Source organism: Ananas comosus, linkage group 22, assembly GCF_001540865.1.
Source record: "Ananas comosus cultivar F153 linkage group 22, ASM154086v1, whole genome shotgun sequence".
Taxonomy (NCBI): domain Eukaryota; kingdom Viridiplantae; phylum Streptophyta; class Magnoliopsida; order Poales; family Bromeliaceae; genus Ananas; species Ananas comosus.
The window spans coordinates 2,559,581-2,566,975 of NC_033642.1; positions in this window are offsets into that span (position 1 = coordinate 2,559,581).

Consider the following 7,395-nt stretch of genomic DNA (forward strand, 5'->3'; position numbering starts at 1 on the left):
CTTACAAGATCTTGACTTTACCGATTTTGGTACTTGTGTGGAATGCATAAAGGGAAAGCATACTAACACAAATACCACTAAAGGTGCCAGAAGGAGTTCTGAAATTCTTGAGATCATACATACAGATATCTGTGGACCTTTTCCTACTCCTTGTTTCAACGGTCAGAGATATTTTATCTCATTTATTGATGACCATTCAAAATATATGTATCTCTATCTCTTATTTGAAAAAGCTGAGGCTCTTGATGCTTTTAAAGCTTATAAGGTTGAGGTAGAGAAACAATTGGATAGGAAAATCAAGATTATAAGGTCCGACAGAGGGGGTGAGTATTATGGAAGACATACGGATAAATGTCAAATGATCGGTCCATTTGGTCAATTCCTCAAAGGTGAATGCATCATTGCACAGTATACGATGCCTGGCACGCCCCAGCAAAATGGCGTTGCCGAAAGGAGGAATAGAAAACTCATGAACAAGGTAAGGAGCATGATTAGCAGCTATTGTCTTCCATCCTCTCTTTGGAGTGAAGCACTAAAGGCAGCGGTGTATGTTTTAAATAGGATTTCATCGAAGGCTATTTCCAAAACTCCTTTCGAGTTATGAAAAGGATGGAAACCTAGTTTAAATTACCTGCACGTATGGGGATGTCCAGCTAAGGTGAGGGTTTATAATCCACACATAAAGAAATTGGACCCTCGAACAGTCAGTGGATATTTCATTGGCTATGCGGTAAACTCCAAAGCATTCAGGTTCTATTATCCAAATCACCCATCTAAGATAGTTGAGGCCAGGAATGCTAAATTTCTTGAGGATTCTGAAACTAGTGGGAGTGTTGTTCCTCAAAAGATGAATTTTGAGGAAATAAGGGATTCAACTGGTTATCCATCAACAGATAATAATTTAGTTGCTCTACCAGGAGGTCAATTTGACTATAATGGAGATCAATTAATTTTAGAGCATGAAAATGCTGAACCAGTTGAACCTCCCCATGAAGATCTGTCCCAAGAGGAATAGATGATTATAGAGCCAGCTGCACAGAATAATGAAAATCTGTAGGAAGAGGTTGGCTTAAGAAGATCCTCAAGACAAAGGAGATCGGCAATTCCTGATGATTATGTAGTCTATCTTCAGGAGTTTGACTTTGATGTTGGACACCATAAAGACCCATGGACGTTTTCAGAAGCCATGCAGGGAGATAAATCCTCCCTATGGTATGATGCCATGAAGGAAGAGATGAAATCTATGACGGATAACAAAGTTTGGGATCTCGTTGAATTACCACAAGAAGTCAAAGCCATTGGCTGTAAATGGGTCTTCAAGACCAAAAGGGACTCTTTAGGTAACATAGAACGACATAAGGCCAGACTTGTTGCCAAAGGTTTCACTCAGAAAGAAGGCATTGATTATCATGAAACCTTCTCTCCGATATCTAAGAATGATTCATTAAGAATTATAATGGCTTTGGTAGCTCATTTCGATTTAGAGTTACATCAAATGGATGTAAAAACGACATTTCTAAATGGGGATATAGAGGAGATAGTCTATATGCAACAGCCCGAAGGTTTCAACACAGATGAAAGTAATCACCTTGTTTGCAGACTAAAGAAATCTATATACGGACTTAAACAGGCTTCCCGTCAGTGGTATATCAAGTTCCATAATGTAATTACTACATTCGGTTTCGTAGAAAACATTGTGGATCAATGCAGATACTTTAAGGTGAGTGGGAGTAAGTATATTTTCTTAGTTCTGTATATGGATGATATTCTACTTGCAAGTAGTGATTTGAGTTTGCTTAAAGATACCAAAGATTTTCTTTCTAAGAATTTTGAGATGAAGGATATGGGTGAAGCCTCTTTTGTCATTGGCATAAAGATTCACAGAAATAGATCTCAAAGGATTTTGGGTCTATCTCAGAAAGCCTACATCGAAAGAGTTCTAGAAAGATTTAATAAGGCAAACTGTGCACCTACAGCCTCTGCAGTAGGGAGCTTGATGTATGTGCAGGTCTGTACCAGACCTGATATAGCTTATGCAGTGGGGATGTTGGGTAGATACCAAAGCAACACTAGCCTTGATCATTGGAAAGCTGCAAAGAAGGTTATGAGATATTTACAAGGAACAAAGGATTATATGCTCACCTACAGACATTCTGACCATCTTGAGGTGGTTGGATATTCGGACTCTGATTTTGCTGGATGCGTGGATTCTAGAAAGTCCACATCAGGATATATTTTCTTACTTGCTCAAGGTGCTATATCTTGGAGGAGCACTAAGCAAGATACAGTTGCTACATCCACTATGGAGGCAGAGTTCATCGCTTGCTATGAGGCTTCGTCACAGGTTTTATGGCTGAGAAATTTTATCTCAGGTTTAAGAGTTGTCGATTCTATCTCAAGGCCAATTAAGATTTATTGCGACAACTCTGCTGCGGTGTTCTTTGCCAAGAATAGTCGAGTTACAGATCGCAGCAAACATATGATATAAAGTACCTTACTGTGAAGGAATACGACAAGAAGAAGGTAGATATCGAACACATTGGGACCAAGAAGATGATTGCTGATTCTATGACTAAAGCATTGCCGGCAGACAAATTCAAGGATCATATTCATCATATGGGTATCTTGAGTCCATTTACAGTTTAAGTATTTTCTTCTTGTATAAAGATTTTAAAGACTATTCTTATTTGAGTAAGAACATATTCTGGTTTTTGCACATATGCGCATAAAGTTATTTTTGTACATTAAAATTTTATTGTGCACTAAAGTGAGACTCTGAGTTGAACTTATAATAAGTTCATACGGTTGTAACTCATAAAGTTATTTGATTAAGGAATTCGTACTTTTGATACATAGANACGAGATTGGGCGTACGAAAATACAAAGCCCGGGGAAGGATGAGCGAGCGGAAAGAACCAGTCTGAAAAAGGAAAATCTTCTATCTGCACATTTTTATATTTATATTTATATTAATTAATAATATATATATATATATATATATATATATTTATATAATACTAATTTTTGACATTATTTCGGAGGCCACGTAGCGTTTCCTCAATCTCCCTCCTCTCTCTCTCTCTCTCTCTCTCTCCTGCGGCCAATTTTCTTACACGCATGTTGGACTCCCCTCTCGCTCTCTCCCTCTCCCTCCCCGAACCTCTTTCTATCCCTACCTTTTCCTTAGACGTCCCCTCGATATCGCCGCCTCTCTTTCTCTCACTGACTCTCTCCCTCTCTTCCTCCCCTTCTTTTTTTCTCCCTCCCTCTCTCAGTCTTCCTTTTCCCACTCCCCAAGTGTCTACTCAACTCCTCCGATAGCTCTTTCTCTTTTACATGCGTCTTTTTCGATGACGATCTCCATGATCTCCCTATTGCCTTTCATATCTACCCGATTGCCCTGATTCGCGATCAGATGACTCGGATTACTCTATTCGGCAATCGAACCGCTGACGGTGCCTTTGTTGTTAATCGAACAGTATTGCACCATGTAGCTGTCATGATGCCTATAGAGTTGCCCTAAACCCTGACCTTCTCTCTCTCTCCTTTTCCGATCCTTCTCTCTTGTTGCTGCTTCGATAATCACTATATTTTCATATTCGCTTACAGAAAATATTATTGGATGTGGCCCACGTGATATATTCAAGGCAATCCATAAAGATACGGTCAATCTATTTAAGTCGATTTATAAAGATATTTTAGATCTTACGGTTATGATGTATCTGGACACGTCCTTGATGGACGGACGTGATTTAACATCCTTACATTAAGTTATATATAAATATGTAACATACGGGAGTCCCGGTCTAACCCTAATCCAATTGTCTGTGACGGCTCCATCTCCGGGGATAAGGGAATTAGACTCGAAACGTCCCGTCTTCTTGCAGATCACGAACGAGGACTAACTACGAGAAAGAATCACCGCTTACAAATCAGGTACAGAAATCGAAATCATGGCAGAAGGTACAATCTAGTTTCTTATAAAGTTTCTAACAAATATAGCTACTTGGGTTGTGTAGATTTTACAAGATTTCATCAGATCTTTACAAATAATAATTATCATAATTATTATTGTAATTATTTACTTCCTCTTTTTGCCTTTGATAGTCATCTCTCTCAATTTGATAGGAACAAATTTGTTTACAGAAAATTTTACAAGATTTTGTAAGATCTTGATGGGATTGATGTCTCTTATACTACTATCTATTTTCCTGCCAATAAAATATTTAAAATTAATTAGTAGCCAACTTGCATAACCATGATGATTACCCAATAGTTCATTTTGCCTTCATCTTGCTCTTTGTGAATAGTTTCAAAACTATAAATGCTCCTAACTATTTCGTATAATACATATTTAAATCCCTTTGCAACCAAAAAGTAAATTCTTATCTTATTAATGCAATATCTGATACTCATTGTTTGGTGGTTGATACCCGAGACCCAAGATCGAATCCTAATTGATATTGGATTTTATTGGGTTTATTATGATTTAAAACTTATTAAAGCCTCTTGAGAGCCCAATAATTGTTAATGGGCCGCTTGGGGAGCCCAACTAAAATTTTCATGTGAGATATTTAGTCCCATATTGGAAACTAAAAAGGTGTTTGTGGTTTTTATATATTGCTTTATTCTCAAGCTAGTTGCTGGAAAGAAAATGAGAGTAATGCTCTCGTTTATATACACGCACGCACGGGATGAGCCCGAGCTGAGCGGGGCGGGGTGCGACACGCGCGGTCCATACACCCGATTTATTTTATTTTGTCAGTTTTATCTTTATTTTAATACTTATCTCTTTACTAATCCTAATCCTTATCTTTATCCGTATAATCTTAAACTTATCTTGTTATACACGGATTTGACGCGTTGAAGCAAGATTCTTACATAGGTTATAAATATGGGGCAAGATTACACGAGTTAAATAATAACTCGAGCATACCTAAAGCCTCTCGTCTTTTTCTATTTTCTGGATTTTCACCGATTTTTCTTTTGCTGGATCTGAAGCTGATTGAGTTCATCTTGCGCCACCTTGGAAGCGTGCAGACGAGGTGGAACGTGGTCGTTGTATCGCTAGAAGTAATTGTCGGAAAACCTTGCACGTGGATGGGCAATTTCGCTTCTAGGACAGTGCTCTGCACGCCTCGATCCACATGCCTTATCTAAACATTTTCTTTACCGTATTTGTTATTTAATTTCGTTTCGGGATTTTCCTAAACCTGTAATTAAATTCTTGAATTAGTTTTTAAAGAATATTGTAATAAAAGATCAGAAAGTTTTTCCAACAGTTGATTCACATTTCCAGCTAAGTTTATTTCTAAATGAAATAAACGAAGCGGGTAGTGTGCTACCTATCTCTCTAAAAAAAAAAAAAGTATTATTCTAACTATTGTTAATTACATGTGATGTTAATGGTTAGGTGCCTATAAAATCCCCACCATCCCACTTATTTACTCCTCATAAAGTACCACCTTCTTTGGTACTTGCGTACTGTCTGGATATGAACGTTCTACCTTTACTATAAAAAAGTAGTCTCGCTTGATTGCATGTCTTATTAAAAGTTAGGTCTTTGAAGTATAGATAAATTTAAAAAAAAAATTTAAAAGATTGTGAGCATATTGATGCTTAAATCCCTTTTTGCTAATTTCTGGTTTTCTACTTTCATAAATGTTCTGTCGCTTTTTGCTTCTCTACTTTCTCGCTTTCTTTTCTTTGGCACCCTTTCTTCCCTTGGTTTCTAGGTTTCTTCTTTCCAACATTCTTCTGAGGTAATGATGATTTGTATAAACAAATAAAGAAAAAAATGAAAAGCGTGGGATTTGGATAATGTGGGGGTTTGGATGGCCTATTTTTGGGCAACCACTCCCTGCCATTTTTAATTGTGAAGCTATCATGCCTTGGCGTGTATACATTTCCGACTATATGGACTATCCTTCAATAACGTGTTTGTTTAAAATCTGAGATGCTTTTACTCTTTTCTGTGCTTCATACCTTGGCATGTATACATTTCCGACTATATGAAATAGCCTTCGATGACATGTGTAATCTGATTTGTTTTTATCTTTTTTGTACTTTGTGCTGAGGTGTTTTCACGATTTTTGTTACATTTGGATTCTAAAATTTTGACAGTCTACTTATTGCTGGATTTTTCTTTCCTGCCTCCTTTATCTCTTTTATTTTACTTGGTTTTCAGCATTTTTTTGTTCTCTATTTTTTACTTTTGTCTCTGGCAGCTCCTGGGCTTTTGCTGTGCTTAGTTCCTTATTGCCTGTGATTTTTTAGTAATTTTTGCTTTCTTTACTGTTATTTCCAACTTATTTCTCTATCTTTTCTTTATTTTTTCATGGAGGTGATGATGTCAGTTCTAAAATTTAAAAAAAAAAAATTTCTCAATTACCAAATGTGAAAGCAAAAGACAAAAAAAAAGGAGTGCCAAGCCATCTTACTAGCTCCTCTTTAACCCTTTGTTTTAATTCAATGTTGCCAATTTTAAAAGTAACATAAAAACAACAAAAAAAAAGGCGCTAGATCAAGGTAGTTCTGGGATGGCCTTCCTATAGGCAACCAACTACTGACCTTTATTTGATTAGCAGAAGCATTGCTCAATCATATTTAGATATATATTGGGACACTTTTTTTCTTTACGACTTTTGTACATTTCCTAATCTTAGCTGAATGGTGCTCCCACTGCTATGCTTTGTGGAAGTTACAGTTTTAATTAACCCGAGCCTTCTATTTTTTTGTACTTTCAATTTTGGATGTTCCAATTTAGCTGTTTAGCTTTTTTGTTTTGTTTGGTATTGTCACTCCATTTTCTTACATTTTTTTTTTTTGCAGTGGTTTTGCTTTTGCTTTTTTTTTTCTTCTTCTTCCCCGAGCTTTTCGTTGTCTTTTCTTTACTCTTTCATAAAGGTAATAATATCAATTTTGAAATGAAGAGGAAAAAATAATTATCCAGCTATCAGATCTGAAAGCAGAAGAAAAAAAAATAGTGCTAGGCCCTCTCGCTTGCTTCTCTTTAACCCCTTAAAGCAATGAGGCCAAGGTCAGAAGAAAAAAAAGACTAAACAAAACAAAGAGGTGCATTGGATCACGATATTTCTTAGACGGCCTTCCATAAGCAACCAAATACTATCCTTTGTTTGATTGGCAGAGAAATTGCTTTACCATATTTAAACCTATATAGAGACACTTTTGTTCCCGCTATTTATGACATTTTTTGTGCTTCTACTACTCTTGACAAATTGGTTCTTCTACTGTTGCCCTTTGTGGAAGTTATGTCCTATTTTATCTGAGCCTTCTATTTTTTTTGTACTTTCATATTGGGCCGTTTTGATTTAGCTATTTGGCCTATTTGTTCTATTTGATGTTGGGAATTCGATTTTCTCACATTTCTCTAGT